Source organism: Bombina bombina, chromosome 9 (assembly GCF_027579735.1).
Source record: "Bombina bombina isolate aBomBom1 chromosome 9, aBomBom1.pri, whole genome shotgun sequence".
Taxonomy (NCBI): domain Eukaryota; kingdom Metazoa; phylum Chordata; class Amphibia; order Anura; family Bombinatoridae; genus Bombina; species Bombina bombina.
In genome coordinates, this window is record NC_069507.1 from 132,640,086 (window position 1) to 132,656,868 (window position 16,783).

The window sequence follows — 16,783 nt, forward strand, 5'->3', positions numbered from 1 at the left end:
CTTTACAAGTTTTTTGTACCTGCTCTTTATAAGTATCCACAAGCCCTTCATGCTGACGTAGGTTGCCCTTGAGCTGCTGCACCTCACTATGAGCCAGCGTCAGCTTCTCCTCCAGTGTCGCTAAGTTTGTCTTTAATGTTTCATGTTCCACTCTGAAGCTGGTGTTTTCTGCGGTCTGTCGGTGCAGCTTGTCTAGCAGAGATTCCCATTCTAAACGTGCTTTTTCCTCTGCGCTCCTCTTCTCTCCCGCTAGCACTGTTACGTGATTGTTTAACGTGACCATTTCATCCTCTACTTGACTCTTCTCCTTCATCAGCACGTTGTAACGGGACTTCCACGTATCAATAGCGGATAGAGATTTACTGAGCTAAGCGTCCTGGGGCTCAGCAGCAGGTGGGTCAGTCTCTGCGGCACGGATCTGGGCATGGGTAGTCACAGGGTTAACATCGGTGGGACCCATGGGAGTGTAGGCAGAAACAAGGGGGGGTAATTTATTTCCAAGGAGAACATCAGCAGGTAAGTCCTTCATGACCCCCACATTCACAGGTCTAGCGCCCCCTCCCTAATCCAAATGTACCTGGGCAACAGGTAGGCAGAACACAGCACCCCCTGCTACCCTCACAGCCACAGTGTCTCCGGCTGGTTCTCGGACACCAAGTTCTTTTAGAGCAAGGTCATGGTAGCACCAGTATCCCGTAGACCACTGACCTCCTTCCCATTCACTTTAACCAGTTGCCGGTTATCCCGGCGGGCAGCTTGCACAGGGTCTGCTTTATGTAGGATGCCCCAGCATTCTTGCTCCTCTACGTAGTGGGCCGCAGGCCGGGGGTTACGTGGGTTTCTGCCGGCGGGTCTCCTCCAGGACTGTGCTTGGTTCGCTGTGTTTAGGGGACACTCTGGTCTTTTGTGCCCTAGTTTCTTACATCCAAAGCACCGAATAGGCTGTGAGTAGTCCCGTGAGTTGAACCGGGCTGTCTGAAGATAGTTTGTGGCTGGAGGCCGTGTGGTAGAGCGGTGCGCCGGGGGTTGGTAACTGGTAGCTGCTGGGGTGACTGTGGGTCTGTACTCCACTCTGGCAGGGGGCTTAGTGGTAGCAGTGTCCAGTTTGCGGGTATCCGTATACTCATCTGCCAGGCGAGCAGCTTCATGCAGGGTGGAGGGTTTACGGTCCCAAACCCACTCTCTAACTCCTGCGGATAACTTGTTGAAGCAATGTTCCAACAGGAATAGCTGCAGCACCTCTTCCCCGGATACAGCTTGGCACCCCGCCATCCAGTGAGCTGCTGTGTGGTGCACCTTACATGCCCACTCAACGTAGGAATCTCCAGCTAGTTTAACAGTGTCTCTGAACCATCTCCTGTATGTGTCCAGTGTAATCGCATACCTGGAGAGCAGAGCCTCTTTTACAGCATTATAATCCCCGACTTCCTCATCTGGAAAGGCCCGAAAAGCCTCGCTGGCCCGGCTGGATAATTTTCCGGATAATATCATGACCCAGTCCTCTGCAGGTACCTTGTGTAGGGCACATTGCCTCTCAAAATCCGCAAGGTACCCATCAATCTCTCCTTCTGTTTCCAGGAAGTTTATAAAAGCTGCAAAATGTACTTTTCTATTTTCCACTGGGGTTGCTGTGACTTTGGCGAAGTAGGTTGGCTTCCACAGCTGCTATGACCCGGTCGATAATTTCAGTAGTCGGGTTGGGGCCATAATGTGCCAGTCTTATTTTAACCGCCCGGTCAAAGCCCATTGGTTCCTTCGGTCCCTGGTACTCCGTCCATCTCGGTCAGTATTGTAATAGTCTCCCTCTTCCTGAGGTTACTGGCTTGTCAGCCCCGTTGTTCTAGCAGGTCTTTAAGGGTAGCTCTTTTCAGCCTTTCATTCAGTACTCCCATTAGGTCTGGATGTGTAGTTGCTCTTCTGGGTGATGAGGATCATCCCGTCGCTTGCCACCAATTGTTATGGTATCACCCGGATACCAAGGGTTAATACCAGATGAAAGATGCCCTGAATGTGGGATCAGCAACACACACAAACCCAGCTAATTCCCCCCAAACATGAGACCAGGCTCCATCTTGAGGGTGAAACAGAATGTACTTTATTGAGGGAGGCTATATGCCCAGTATTTATGCAGGTCTGAGACCAGATGGGGGGTTGGAAGAGTATTTTACATTAGATAGAGGGAAGACGCCCTTTTACAAGATACAATAGAATTGCATTACTTAACCAAATAAACAATTTAAACACAAGAAAACAATGGAGTCCTTCTTATCACCTGGAAGTCTGCTCTCTGGAGGTGATTAAACAATGTGAGTGCTTATCACATAAACCTAATTACAGTACACAATAGATGCTGCCAGGAAACCTGTTTTTAGAAAATAGCTTCTCAAAGCTGAACAAAGTTAACCCTTCCAGTACTGACAGAGGGGTCTGTCACAAGCACCACAAGTATTTCTCCCTTACCCACAACCCCCAGTCATTTTACCAAAGGGAAATAGAGAAAAAGGAGTAACACAAGGTTTAGAGCTGCCTGAGGTTATAGTCAAAAGAACAACTGTTTTAAAATAAAGAGTGGGGCCGTGGACTCACCATATCTGGAAATAAATACATTTATCAGGTAAGCATACATTTTGTTTTTCTTTCCTAAGATATTAAAGGGACACTGTACCCACATTTTTTCTTTTGTAATTCAGAAAGAGCATGCAATTTTAAGCAACTTTCTAATTTACTCCTATTATCAATTTTTCTCCGTTCTTTTGCTATCATTATTTGAAAAGGAAGGCATCTAAGCTTTTTTTTGGTTTCATTACTCTGGACAGCACTTTTTTATTGGTGGGTGAATTTATCCACCAATCAGCAAGGACAACCCAGGTAGTTCACCAAAAATCCAAGCTTACATTCTTGCATTTCAAATAAAGATATCAAGAGAATGAAGAAAATTTGATAATAGGAGTAAATTAGAAAGTTGCTTAAAATTTCATGCTCAATCTGAATCACAAAAGAAAATTTTTGGGTACAGTGTCCCTTTAACCCCTTAATGACCGAGGACGTGCAGGGTACGTCCTCAAAAAAAAGGCAGTTAATGCCTGAGGACGTACCCTGCACGTCCTCGGTGTGGAAAGCAGCTGGAAGTGATCCTGCTCGCTTCCAGCTGCTTTCCGGTTATTGCAGTGATGCCACGATATGGAGGCATCCTGCAATAACTTTACATGGCCATCCGATGCAGAGAGAGCCACTCTGTGGCCCTCCCTGCACCGGACATCGATGGCCGGTATCGTTGGTGGGTGGGAGCCGACTTGGGAGGCGGGTGGGCGGCCATCGGTGTATCTTCTGCCATCAAGGGGGGCGGGATCGGAGGCGGGGCCGTTAGGGGGCGCGCGCGGGGGCGCGCGGGAGCGTGCACGTGCACAGAGGTTGGCGGGTGGGCGCGTGCACGGGGCGGGAGCGGGTGGGAACCACTACACTATGGAAAATATTGCTAGGAAAAAGGGCCCAATCTTGTTTGTGCAAAAGCACAAAAATAGATCGTGGAGGGGTGGGGGGTTGGTTTTGTGTGGGGGGAAGCTACACTACAGAAAATTTTAATAAAAATAAAAAAAACCCATATTTTCTTCTAAACTGGGTACTGGCAGACAGCTGCCAGTACCCAAGATGGCGCATATTAAGTTAGATTGGGAGGGTTATAGAGCTGTTTGGGGGGGATCAGTGAGGTTGGGGGCTAAGGGGGGGATAGTACACAGCAGCATATGTAAATATGCTTTTTAAAAACACAAAAAAACAACAAATATAGCTTTTATTTTAGTACTGGCAGACTTTCTGCCAGTACTTAAGATGGCGGGGACAATTGTGGGGTGGGGGAGGGAAGAGAGCTGTTTGGGAGGGATCAGGGGGTCTGATGTTTCAGGTGGGAGGCTGAGCTCTACACTAAATGTGATATTAACCCTGCAAGCTCCCTACAAGCTACCTAATTAACCCCTTCACTGCTCGCCATAATACACGTGTGATGCGCAGCGGCATTTAGCGGCCTTCTAAATACCAAAAAGCAACGCCAAAGCCATATATGTCTGCTATTTCTGAACAAAGGGGATCCCAGAGAAGCATTTACAACCATTTGTGCCATAATTGCACAAGCTGTTTGTAAATGATTTCAGTGAGAAACCTAAAATTGTGAAAAATTTAACGTTTTTTTTAATTTGATCGCATTTGGCGGTGAAATGGTGACATGAAATATACCAAAATGGGCCTAGATCAATACTTGGGGTTGTCTACTACACTACACTAAAGCTAAAATTACCCCAAAAAGCTCCCTACATGCTCCCTAATTAACCCCTTCACTGCTGGGCATAATACACGTGTGGTGCGCAGTGGCATTTAGTGGCATTCTAATTACCAAAAAGCAACACCAAAGCCATATAAGTCTGCTATTTCTGAACAAAGGGGATCCCAGAGAAGAATTTACAACCATTTGTGCCATAATTGCATAAGCTGTTTGTAAATAATTTCAGTGAGAATCCTAAAGTTTGTGAAAAGATTTGTGAAAAAGTGAACAATTTTTTTTATTTGATCGCATTTGGCGGTGAAATGGTGGCATAAAATATACCAAAATTGGCCTAGATCAATACTTTGGGATGTCTACTAAAAAAAAATATATACATGTCAATGGATATTCAGAGATTCCTGAAAGATATTAGTGTTCTAATGTAACTAGCGCTAATTTTGAAAAAAAAAATGGTTTGGAAATAGCAAAGTGCTACTTGTATTTATGGCCCTATAACTTGCAAAAAAAGCAAAGAACATGTAAACATTGGGTATTTCTAAACTCAGGACAAAATTTAGAAACTATTTAGCATGGGTGTTTTTTGGTGGTTGTAGATGTGTAACAGATTTTGGGGGTCAAAGTTAGAAAAAGTGTATTTTTTTTCAATTTTTCCTCATATTTTATAATTTTTTTTATAGTAAATTATAAGATATGATGAAAATAATGGTATCTTTAGAAATTCCATTTAATGGCGAGAAAAATGGTATATAATATGTGTGGGTACAGTAAATGAGTAAGAGGAGAATTACAGCTAAACACAAACACCGCAAAAATGTAAAAATAGCCTTGGTCCCAAACGGACAGAAAATGGAAAAGTGCTGCGGTCATTAAGGGGTCAAGTAATTACTGTTGGGAACCAATACCCAAGCTAGAGGAAACGGATAAATAGGAAGGGACAAGACAGCTGAAATGAAAGAAAATAGAGGGGCGTCTCATGTGTGCATCAGTGTATCATAAAAGGACATTTAAATGAAAAAGCCAAATGGGAACTCACATTTAGCCAGAGTACACTAATGTACTAGTAGAGGTGGGCTGATAACTTGTGCTGTACCGGGTGACCCTCTTTGAGTAGTGTCCTTACAGACTTGTCCGATGGATACTACTACAATAGGGAACAACAACAGAGCACCTCATGTTTGCATCAGTGTATCAATATGAAGCAATCATAAGAACAATGCCAAATGGGTACTCACATTTAACCATAGTATATTTATCTACTAGTGAAAGCAGGCTGGTAACTTAGAGGTGTACCAGCTAACCCTCTCCAGGTAACGGATGCAATGTGCAGGATGATATCACCACATTCAGTGAGTGATATATAGATAGAATTTGTCAAAAGCAGAAGTGTCTATATGTAGAGAACTTCCTGTTTGTTATACAGACTAACGAGACGCTATCATCTGTGAATCATTTGTTTTTTTTTTCTTAGAAAATGGCCCATCCTTATTTTTTATTGGTTGTGGATCGTGTTTCTTAGAGCCAATAGTATAGAGGATGGCGTATGGTACGTGACATACAGCATATTGATAACTTCTAGTGCGGCTCAAAATGACAGGCTAGCATCATAATAATGCTGGTAAAGGACACCCATATTGTGTCCGTAATATTGCAAAGACTGATAATGCCCTCTAACTGAATAGATATATATGTACCTATGAAGACCACCTAGCTAAATCTAATATAGTGTAGATCAAAATGAGTGAAAATATGTGTAGTGTGATCTAATGTGAAATAATAATAAAAATAATATATATATGTAAATATAAACTATATGTGAATGATGGAAAAGTGATATAAAGTGCTCTTTATTAGTGTGATATCTAATTACAGTGGCATTTGATGCTGATTAGAATATATCAGAGTGGTGCCAAAATAGTATGCACCATTATAAAAACATTAAATATATAAAGCTAATTAGCTATATGTGAGTGTGTATAAACCAACAATGAAGATCTAATCTCATGAATGGGTAGAAATATCATAAATATATGATGGATGGATAAAATAAATAGATCTAAATATATGTGATAGGATTAGTGATGGTATAAAACTATGTGTAAGTTGTGTAACAAATAAAATAATTTAATTATATAAACATGAAGGGGTCGATCCGATAAAAATCGTCGCCCGCAAAAGTCGGCGATGCCAATATTTGCGCGGGTTTGTTATCACATATACGGCGTAACCTAGAAGTTACGTGCATATATTTCTGCCGTCGCCCGTAGTTTTTTGGGCCATAGGCAGGTATACCAAACCCACGCAGTTTGGTATCCAATATACAGCGTAAGGACTTACGTGGCGAAAATGGAGAAATCTTACTCCATTTTCACCTCGCCACAAAAAGCAGCCGTAAGAAGCCTTACGCTGACTATTGGAGCCCCGTAACTCCCTAAACTGGCTGCTAAATAAACCTAACACCTAACGCATGTGCAATGACTATCTCCCTGTCAACCGCGATCTGCTAAATAAAACCTAACACCTAACGCATGCGCAAAGTCTATCTCCCTGTCAACCGCGATCCCCCGCCGCAATCCCTAATAAAGTATTTAACCCCTAAACCGCCACCATCTACATAAACTAACCCCCTTCTGTGAGCCACCATCTAACTGATCTATCCCCTAATGTGAACCCCTAAAACCGCCACCATCTAACTGATCTATCCCCTAATGTGAACCCCTAAAACCGCCACCATCTAACTGATCTATCCCCTAATGTGAACCCCTTACACCGCCGCCATCTACCTTATCTATCCCCTAATCTGACCCCTTACACCACCGCCACCTATATAAAAATTATTAACCCCATAATCTAATCCCCCTATACCGCCGCCAGCTATATTAATATTATTAACCCCTAATCTAATCCCCCTAAAATAATTATCTCTATTACCAGCCCTTAAAAGGGCCTTTTGCGGGGCTTTGCCCCAAAGTAAACAGCTCTTTTGCCCTATAACCTGCCCTCCCTACACCGCCGCCACCTATAGTAATGGTATTAACCCCTAATGTAAGCCCCTTACACCGCCGCCATCTATATTAATGGTATTAACCCCTAATATAAGCCCCTTACACCGCCGCCATCTTTATTAAAATTATTAACCCCTAATTTAATCTACCTACCCCACCGCCAGCTATATTATCTATATTAACCCTAAGTATATTATAGTTAATATAGTTATTACATTATATATATTAACTATATTAACCCTAATTATATTAGGGTTAATATAGTTAATATAGTTACTATAGTATTTATATTAACTATATTAACTCTATCTAACCCTAACACCCCTAACTAAATTCTTATTAAATAAATCTAATTCATATTATAAACTAAAATATTCCTATTTAAATCTAAATACTTACCTATAAAATAAACCCTAAGATAGCTACAATATAATTAATAATTACATTGTAGCTATGCTAGGGTTTATATTTATTTTACAGGTAAATTGTTAATTACTTTAACTAGGTATAATAGCTATTAAATAGTTATTAACTATTTAATAGCTACCTAGTTAAAATAATTACCCAATTACCTGTAAAATAAATCCTAACCTAAGTTACAAATACACCTATACTATCAATAAATTAAATAAACTACAAATATCTATCTAAAAATACAATTAAATAAACTAAACTAAATTACAAAAATAAAAAAAAGATTACAAGATTTTTAAGCTAATTACACCTATTCTAAGCCCCCTAATAAAATAATAAAGTCCCCCAAAATAAAAAAATTCCCTACCCTATTGTAAATTAAAAAAAGTTCAAAGCTCTTTTACCTTACCAGCCCTTAAAAGGGCCTTTTGTGGGGGCATGCCCCAAAGAAAACTGCTCTTTTGCCTGAAAAAAAAACCCCACAATACCACCCCCCAACATTACAACCCACCACCCACATACCCCTAATCTAACCCAAACCCCCCTTAAATAAACCTAACACTACCCCCTGAAGATCTCCCTACCTTGTCTTCACCCAACCGGGCCGAACTCCTCATCCGATCCGGGCGATGTCTATCCAAGCGGCAAAGAAGAGGTCTTCATCCCAGCGATGTCTTTATCCAAGCGGCAGCAAAGTCTTCTTCCATCGGGCAGCATCTTCCATCAAGCGGCATCTTGAATCTTCTCTCCACCGACGCGGAGCATCCATCCCGGCCGACGACTGAACGACGAATGAGGTACCTTTAAATGACGTCATCCAAGATGGCGTCCATCGAATTCCGATTGGCTGATAGAATTCTATCAGCCAATCGTAATTAAGGTAGAAAAATCTGATTGGCTGATTGAATCTATTGGCTGTTAGGGTTAATATAGTTAATATATATAATATAATAACTATATTAACTATATTAACCATAATATAATTAGGGTTAATATAGTTAATATAGCTGGCGGCGGTGTAGGGGGATTAGATTAGGGGTTAATACATTTATTATAGGTGGCCGCGGTGTAGGGGGATGTAGATTGTAGGCAAAAGAGCAGTTTACTTTGTGACAAAGCCCCACCAAAAGCCCTTTTAAGGGCTGGCAAAAGAGCTGAATTCTTTGGGGCATGCCCCGCAAAAAGCCCTTTTAAGGGCTGGCAAAGAGCTGTTACTTTGGGGCAATGCCACGCAAAAAGCCCTTTTCAGGGCTATTTGTAGGGTTAGACTTAGGTTTAGTGGTAGGGATAGTTTAGTATTTTAGGGGTTAAATAATTTAATATAGATGGCAGCGGGGTAGGGGGATTAGATTAGGGGTTAATAATTTTAAAATAGATGGCGGCGGGGTAGGGACTCACTTTAGGGGGTAGGTAAGGTAGATGGCGGCGGTGTTAGGGGCTCACTTTAGGGGGTTATAGATTTAATATAGCTGGCGGTGGTTTAGGGGTTAATAACTTTATTAGGTAGCGGCGGGCTCCGGGAGCGGCGGTTTAGGGGTTAATACATATTTTATTGTTAGGATAGTGAGGGGAGATAGCGGATAGAGGGTTAGACGTGTCGGCTATGTTAGGGAGGAGTGTTAGACAGTGTGGGTGATTAAGACTTTAGTCAGGTTTTGTAGGCGCCGGCAGTTTCTAACGTGCTGTAAGTCACTGGCGACGCCAGAAATTTGTACTTGCGCAGATTTCTGGACATCGCTGGTTTATCCGACTTACGGCACGTTAGCATCTGACGGCGCCGTATATGGGATAGCTCAAGTTGCGAGCTGAAACTGTGGGCGAAGCGGGTTCCCTCGCTTGCGCCGCAAACTACGCCGTTTATCGGATCGCGCCCGAATATTGGTAAATAATAATGTGTTAGTTATATTGTAATGATAATATAATAAATAGTAAAATGTCTAACGGGCAATAAGTAAAGTGAGGTATATACTAATCAGAAAATCTGAATGAAGGGCTAAAGTCCCTATAATCAATTAAATACTAAAAGACTAACGCCTAGATTTAGAGTTCTGCGGCCAAAGGGGTGCGTTAGCTACGCTGGCTTTTTTCTGGCCGTACCTTTTAAATACCGCTGATATTTAGAGTTCACAGAATGGCTGCGTTAGGCTCCAAAAAAGGAGCGTAGAGCATATTTACCGCAACTTCAACTCTCGATACCAGCGGTGCTTACGGACGCGGCCAGCTTCAAAAACGTGCTCGTGCACGATTCCCCCATAGAAAACAATGGGGCTGTTTGAGCTGAAAAAAAACCTAACACCTGCAAAAAAGCCGCGTTCAGCTCCTAACGCAGCCCCATAGTTTGCTATGGGGAAACACTTCCTACGTCTGCACCTAGCACTCTAACATGTACCCGAGTCTAAACACCCCTAACCTTACACTTATTAACCCCTATTCTGCTGCCCCCGCTATCGCTGACCCCTGCATATTTTTTTTAACCCCTAATCTGCGTAAACCGCCGCAATTTACATTATCCCTATGTACCCCTAATCTGCTGCCCCTAACACCGCCGACCCCTATATTATATTTATTACCCCTAATCTGCCCCCCACAAACGTCGCCTCCACCTGCCTACACTTATTAACCCCTAATCTGCCGAGCAGACCGCACCGCTATTATAATAAAGTTATTAACCCCTAATCCGCCTCACTCCCGCCTCAATAACCCTATAATAAATAGTATTAACCTTAATCTGCCCTCCCTAACATCGCCGACACCTAACTTCAAACATTAACCCCTAATCTGCCGACTGGAGCTCACCGCTATTCTAATAAATGTATTAACCCCTAAAGCTAAGTCTAACCCTAACACTAACACCCCCCTAAGTTAAATATAATTTAAATCTAACGAAATAAATTAACTCTTATTAAATAAATTATTCCTATTTAAAGCTAAATACTTACCTGTAAAATAAACCCTAATATAGCTACAATATAAATTATAATTATATTATAGCTATTTTAGGATTTATATTTATTTTACAGGCAACTTTGTATTTATTTTAACCAGGTACAATAGCTATTAAATAGTTAATAACTATTTAATAGCTAAAATAGTTAAAATAATTACAAATTTACCTGGAAAATAAATCCTAACCTAAGTTACAATTAAACCTAACACTACACTATCAATAAATTAATTAAATAAAATACCTACAATTACCTACAATTAAACCTAACACTACACTATCAATAAATAAATTAAATACAATTCCTACAAATAAATACAATGAAATAAACTAACTAAAGTACAAAAAATAAAAAAGAACTAAGTTACAAAAAATAAAAAAATATTTACAAACATTAGAAAAATATTACAACAATTTTAAACTAATTACGCCTACTCTAAGCCCCCTAATAAAATAACAAAGACCCCCAAAATAAAAAAATGTCCTACCCTATTCTAAATTACTAAAGTTCAAAGCTCTTTTACCTTACCAGCCCTGAACAGGGCCCTTTGCAGGGCATGCCCCAAGAAGTTCAGCTCTTTTGCCTGTAAAAAAAACATACAATACCCCCCCCAATATTACAACCCACCACCCACATACCCCTAATCTAACCCAAACCCCCTTAAATAAATCTAACACTAAGCCCCTGAAGATCTTCCTACCTTGAGTCGTCTTTACCCAGCCGAGCCAAATTCTTCATCCAAGCGGAGCAAGAAGAGGTCCTCCATCCGGTAGAAGTCTTCATCCAAGCGGGCAAGAAGAGGTCCTCCATTCGGTAGAAGTCTTCATCCAAGCGGGGCAGAAGAGGTCTTCCATCCGATTGAAGTCTTCATCCAAGCGGCATCTTCTATCGTCATCCATCCGGAGTGAGCGGCAGCATCCTGAAGACCTCCGACGCGGAACATCCATCCTGGCCGATGACTGAACGACGAATGACGGTTTCCTTTAAATGACGTCATCCAAGATGGCGTCCCTCGAATTCCGATTGGCTGATAGGATTCTATCAGCCAATCGGAATTAAGGTAGGAATATTCTGATTGGCTGATGGAGTCAGCCAATCAGAATCAAGTTCAATCCGATTGGCAGATCCAATAAGCCAATCAGATCGAGCTTGCATTCTATTGGCTGATCGGAACAGCCAATAGAATGCGAGCTCAATCGGATTGGCTGATTGGATCAGCCAATCGGATTGAACTTGATTCTGATTGGCTGATTCCATCAGCCAATCAGAATATTCCTACCTTAATTCCGATTGGCTGATAGAATCCTATCAGCCAATCGGAATTCGAGGGACGCCATCTTGGATGACGTCATTTAAAGGAATGGTCATTCGTCGTTCAGTCGTCGGCCAGGATGGATGTTCCGCGTCGGAGGTCTTCAGGATGCTGCCGCTCCGCTCCGGATGGATGACGATAGAAGATGCCGCTTGGATGAAGACTTCAATTGGATGGAAGACCTCTTCTGCCCCGCTTGGATGAAGACTTCTACCGGATGGAGGACCTCTTCTTGCCCCGCTTGGATGAAGACTTCTACCGGATGGAGGACCTCTTCTTGCTCCGCTTGGATGAAGAATTTGGCTCGGCTGGGTGAAGACGACTCAAGGTAGGAGGATCTTCAGGGGCTTAGTGTTAGGTTTATTTAAGGGGGGTTTGGGTTAGATTAGGGGTATGTGGGTGGTGGGTTGTAATGTTGGGGGGGGGTATTGTATGTTTTTTTTTACAGGCAAAAGAGCTGAACTTCTTGGGGCATGCCCCGCAAAGGGCCTTGTTCAGGGCTTTTTTATTTTGGGGGTCTTTGTTATTTTATTAGGGGGCTTAGAGTAGGTGTAATTAGTTTAAAATTGTTGTAATATTTTTCTAATGTTTGTAAATATTTTTTTTATTTTTTGTAACTTAGTTCTTTTTTATTTTTTGTACTTTAGTTAGTTTATTTCATTGTATTTATTTGTAGGAATTGTATTTAATTTATTTATTGATAGTGTAGTGTTAGGTTTAATTGTAGATAATTATAGGTATTTTATTTAATTAATTTATTGATAGTGTAGTGTTAGGTTTAATTGTAACTAGGGTTAGGATTTATTTTACAGGTAAATTTGTAATTATTTTAACTATTTTAGCTATTAAATAGTTATTAACTATTTAATAGCTATTGTACCTAGTTAAAATAAATACAAAGTTACCTGTAAAATAAATATAAATCCTAAAATAGCTATAATATAAATAATAATTATATTGTAGCTATTTTAGGATTTATATTTATTTTACAGGTAAGTATTTAGTTTTAAATAGGAATAATTTATTTAAGAAGAGTTAATTAATTTCGTTAGATTAAAATTATATTTAATTTAGGGGGGTGTTAGTGTTAGGGTTAGACTTAGCTTTAGGGGTTAATACATTTATTAGAATAGCGGTGAGCTCCAGTCGACAGATTAGGGGTTAATAATTGAAGATAGGTGTCGGCGATGTTAGGGAGGGCAGATTAGGGGTTAATACTATTTATTATAGGGTTATTGAGGCGGGAGTGAGGCGGATTAGGGGTTAATAACTTTATTATAGTAGCGGTGCGGTCCGCTCGGCAGATTAGGGGTTAATAAGTGTAGGCAGGTGGAGGTGACGTTGAGGTGGGCAGATTAGGGGTTAATAAATATAATATAGGGGTCGGCGGTGTTAGGGGCAGCAGATTAGGGGTACATAAGTATAACGTAGGTGGCAGTCGGCAGATTAGGGGTTAATTATTGTAGGTAGCTGGCGGCGACGTTGTGGGGGGCAGATTAGGGGTTAATAAATATAATATAGGGATCGGCGGTGTTAGGGGCAGCAGATTAGGGGTACATAAGGATAACGTAGGTGGCGGTCGGCAGATTAGGGGTTAAAAAAATTTTAATCGAGTGGCGGCGATGTGGGGGGACCTCGGTTTAGAGGTACATAGGTAGTTTATGGGTGTTAGTGTACTTTAGAGCACAGTAGTTAAGAGCTTTATAAACCGGCGTTAGCCCAGAAAGCTCTTAACTACTGACTTTTTTCTGCGGCTGGAGTTTTGTCGTTAGAATTCTAACGCTCACTTCAGACACGACTCTAAATACCGGCGTTAGAAGATCCCATTGAAAAGATAGGATACGCAATTGACGTAAGGGGATCTGCGGTATGGAAAAGTCGCGGCTGGAAAGTGAGCGTTAGACCCTTTAATGACTGACTCCAAATACCAGAGGGCGGTAAAAACCAGCGTTAGGAGCCTCTAACGCTGGTTTTGACGGCTACCCGCCAAACTCTAAATCTAGGCCTTAATTTGTTACAACAACTTACACATAGTTTTATACCATCACTAATCATATCACATATATTTTAGATCTATTTATTTTATCCAACCATCACATTACCTATGATATTTCTACCCATTCATGAGATTAGATCTTCATTGTTGGTTTATACACACTCACATACAGCTAATTAGCTTTATATATTTAATGTTTTTATAATGGTGCATACTATTTTGGCACCACTCTGATATATTATAATCAGCATCAAATGTCACTGTAATTAGATATCACACTGATAAAGAGCACTTTATATCACTTTTCCACTACTCACATATAGTTTATATTTACACATATATATATATATATATATATATATATATTATTTTTATTATTATTTCACATTAGATCACACCACACATATTTTCACTAGTGATGTCGCGAACCTAAAAAATTGGGTTCGCAAACGGCGAACGCGAACTTCCACAAAAGTTCGCGAACGGGCGAACCGGGCAAACCCCCATAGACTTCAATAGGCAGGCAAATTTTAAAACCCACAGGGACTCTTTCTGGCCACAATAGTGATGGAAAAGTTGTTTCAAGGGCACTAACACCTGGACTGTGGCATGCTGGAGGGGGATCCATGGCAAAACTTACATAGTTGATGCAGAGTCTGCTTTTAATCCATAAGGGGCATAAATCACCTAACATTCTTAAATTGTTTGGAATAACTTGCTTTAAAACATCAGGTATGATGTTGTATCGATCAGGTAGTGTAAGGGTTACGCCCGCTTCACAGTGCGCAGTGTAGGTGATATACCTGCCCTGACCATGCTTTGCAGACCAGGTATCAGTGGTCAGATGGACCCTTGCCCCAACACTGTGTGCCAGACATGCCATTATAGCAGACTTATATGGCTTTGGCGTTGCTTTTTGGTAATTAGAAGGCTGCTAAATGCCACTGCGCACCACACGTGTTTTATGCCCATCAGTGAAGGGGTTAATTAGGGAGCATGTAGGCAGCTTGTAGAGTTAATTTTAGCTTAAATGTAGTGTAGTAGACAACCCAAAGTATTGATCTAGGCCCATTTTGGTATATTTCATGCCACCATTTCAGAAATTATTTACAAACAACTTATGCAATTATGGCATAAATGGTTGTAAATGCTTCTCTGGGATCCCCTTTGTTCAGAAATAGCAGCTTATATGGCTTTGGCGTTGCTTTTTTGGTAATTAGAAGGCTGCTAAATGCCACTGCACACCACACGTGTTTTATGCCCAGCAGTGAAGGGGTTAATTAGGGAGCATGTAGGCAGCTTGAAGAGTTAATTTAAGCTTAAGTGTAGTGTAGTAGACAACCCAAAGTATTGATCTAGGCACATTTTGGTATATTTCATGCCACCATTTCACCGCCAAATGCGATCAAATTTAAAAAAAAAAAATAATTTTTTTTTGCAATTTTAGGTCTCTCACTGAAATTATTTACAACAGCTTGTGCAATTATGGCACAAATGGTTGTAAATGCTTCTCTGGGATCCCCTTTGTTCAGAAATAGCAGACATATATGACTTTGGCGTTGCTTTCTGGTAATTAGAAGGCCGCTAAATGCTGCTGCGCATCACATCGTGTATTATGGCTAGCAGTGAAAGGGGTTAATTAGGTAGTTTGTAGGGAGCTTGCAGGGTTAATTTTAGCTTTAGTGTAGAGATCAGCCTCCCACCTGACACATCAGACCCCCTGATCCCTCCCAAACAGCTCCCTTCCCTCCCCCACCACACAATTGTCCCCACCATCTTAAGTACTGGCAGAAAGTCTGCCAGTACTAAAATAAAAGGTTTTTAAAAAAAATATATATTTTTTAGCATATTTACTTATGCTGTGGTGTAGCATCCCCCCTTAGCCCCCAACCTCCCTGATCCCCCCAAAACAGCTCTCTAACCCTCTTCATCTGCCTTATTGGCGGCCATCTTGGGTACTGGCAGCTGTCTGCTATTATTTCACAGTCAAAAAAGTGTTGTTTTTTTTTAAATGTACACTACTGTTACACCAGATATGAGTGGTGACACTGGGCAAGTGGGCACAGTATACGCTGTGAGCCTGACACACACGCTGGCAGGCAGGCAACTGCAATTAGATTACACAGGAAAAATAAAAAAAGCAGACTGATGTTCTAGCCCTAAAAAGGGCTTTTTGGGGTGCTGTCCTTACAGCAGAGATCAGATGAGTCCTTCAGGACTGTAGTGGACACTGAATACACTAGCCTAGCTATTGATTTCCCTATTAAATCAGCAGCAGCTACACTCTCCCTCCTCTCACTAAGAATGCAGCTTCCAAATGAATCTAAAATGGATGCTGTCCAGGAGGTGGGAGGGTCTGGGAGGGAGGGTCTGCTGCTGATTGGCTGTAATGTGTATTCTGACTGTGAGGTACAGGGTCAAAGTTTACTCAATTTTGACGAATAGGGGGCGGATCAAACATCGCATATGTTCGCCCTCCGAGGCGAACGCGAACATGCTATGTTCGCCGGGAACTATTCGCCGGCGAACTATTCACGACATCACTAATTTTCACTCATTTTGGTCTACACTATATTAGATTTAGCTAGGTGGTCTTCATAGGTACATATATATCTATTCAGTTAGAGGGCATTATCAGTCATTTGCAATAGGATATTACGGACACAATATGGGTGTCCTTTTCCAGCATTATTATGATGCTAGCCTGTCATTTTGAGCCGCACTAGAAGTTATCCATATGCTGAGCCGCACTATAAGTTATCCATATGCTGTACGTCACGTACCATACGCCATCCTCTATACTATTGGCTCTAAGAAACATGAGCCACAACCAATAAA